Source organism: Rhinatrema bivittatum, chromosome 14 (assembly GCF_901001135.1).
Source record: "Rhinatrema bivittatum chromosome 14, aRhiBiv1.1, whole genome shotgun sequence".
Classification (NCBI taxonomy): domain Eukaryota; kingdom Metazoa; phylum Chordata; class Amphibia; order Gymnophiona; family Rhinatrematidae; genus Rhinatrema; species Rhinatrema bivittatum.
The window spans coordinates 46,838,790-46,840,767 of NC_042628.1; the positions used below are offsets into that span (position 1 = coordinate 46,838,790).

Here is a 1,978-nt window from a genome sequence, read left to right on the forward strand (position 1 = left end):
TTCCTTTCCTAATAATTCCTAGCATTCTATTTGCTTTCTTGGCTGCTGCACACTGAGGAGAAGATTTAAAAGTATTAATGATGATGCCTTTTCCTGAATGGTGATTCCTAATGTGGAACCTTGCTTTGTATAGCTATCATTTGGATTATTCTTCCCTAAGTGCATCACTTTGCACTTGTCCACATTACATTTCATTTGCATGCCCAGTCTCCCAGTTTTGAAGGTCCTCTTAAAATTTCTCACAATCCTCTTGTGATTTAACAACTTTAATAATGTTGTGTCATCAGCAAATTTGATCATCTCACTTGTTCCCATGTGTAGTTGTTTATATTAAAAAGCAGTGTTCCTGGGGCACTCCACTATTCACCTTGGTCCATTGGGAAAATGTACCATTTAGCCCTGCTGTCTGTTTTCTATCTTTTAACCAGTTCCCAATCCACAGCAAGACACTGCTCCCTATCCCATGACTTTTTAATTTCTTAAGACGTCATTCATGAGGGACTTTGTCAAATGCTTTCTGGAATTCCAGGAACACTCTATCAACTGGCTCATCTTTATCCACATGTTATTTACGCCCTCAAAAAATGTAGCAGACTGGTGAGGCAAGTCTCCCCCCAGAGTTCCATAAGAGAGATGGTCAGGTGAGTTTTTTTGTAGAAGCTTTTTTGGTAAGGATAAGTAGGATAGTGCTGTCACACGTGGGTGATTTATCTGAGGCGCTGACATGGACACTATTCCTAGAAATGCTTTTATGAAGCACAAGCTGAACTAGGCAAACCTAATTTACATGATCTATTATGGATGTCTTGCTATGCAGCACAGGTATCTTCTGAAGCCACTCGGCCACGGTGAGAAAAGCAGATGCGATGAAATCAAAGTCCAAAATGGCAAAAAAAGGAAAGGCCGACTGAGGCTGTAACAGAAGCCATACCAAAAATGTTTTGCTGAATGGCTGGTAATGAAGAAGATTAAAGAGATTTGCTAGAGCCAAAAAAAAAAAAGTGATGGAGGAGGACCAATTGTGCTGAAAAAATTCTCCCCCATGGGAGAAAGGAAACATACAAAGTGGACTACAGACAAAAAGAACTGAGGGGCCCCTGTGCACGTCTAGAAAAGCTTTCCAAGCTTTACTAGAGCTATTTTCCCATATGTTGGAGTTCTTCCTCCCCCCTTTTTGTGAAGGTAACCCTTGGCTAAGGATTCCCATGTGTATTATCATGCATGTCCTCAGAGAAAGCAAAGTTGCTTACCTCTGATGGTTGTCCTCTAGGGAAAGCAGGATAAGCAGCCACACACACCCACCTTCTTCCTCTTATAAAGTTGAAGTGCAAAAAGCTTTTACATAGGATTGAGGGAGCCTCTTTGCAGAGATAGTAGCTAAGCAGCTAATTCCACGCACCCAGAAAAGCTTTCTGGCCTTTCCCGTAGCTTTTTAGAAATGCTATCGGTAGGCGCTGACAGATGACTTTGCCTGCATGTGTGGCTGCTTCTCCTGTACTCCCTGGAAAATACCTGTTAACAGATAAGGACATTTCCTTTTTTTTTTTTCTTTTTGTTGCCCTGCATTTTGTGGGTCCTCTGAAGCATCTGACAAATTCTTTTTAGGACAATGGTGGTAGAGATTTCCCTTGTGCACTGGGGTGCCTTTGTCTGGAACCTTATCAGCTCTACCATTTACCTTTCCCAGTAAATTGCAAGGCAGTTTGGGTGTAAGATAGCTGTCTGAATTTGCATAGGTTTTATTTATCACAGTGTTCAGCTGCAGCATTAGATTTTGAGCCAGCAAAAGGGTTTTCGTGTCTGGCGTGTGGGGGCTTTGCATGCAGTCTGTGAATAGTGCCAAACCCCTTACAGTCTATCCAGGACTGCTGTTGGAGATTTTCCAACACTGCTTTTTGTCTGTACTTTGCTTGTTCTTTTAGGGATCTTTTTTTTTTTTTTTTTTTTGTCCAGGCAAGAATGCTCCATGTGTCAGCAT

At 41.7% G+C, this 1,978-nt stretch overlaps 1 protein-coding gene across 3 annotated transcripts in view; it reads left to right on the top strand.

The window, feature by feature from the left end:
* Window positions 1-1,978, top strand: part of MGRN1 (mahogunin ring finger 1) — a 117,556-nt gene that overhangs the window by 27,455 nt on the left and 88,123 nt on the right. The window lies entirely within an intron of this gene.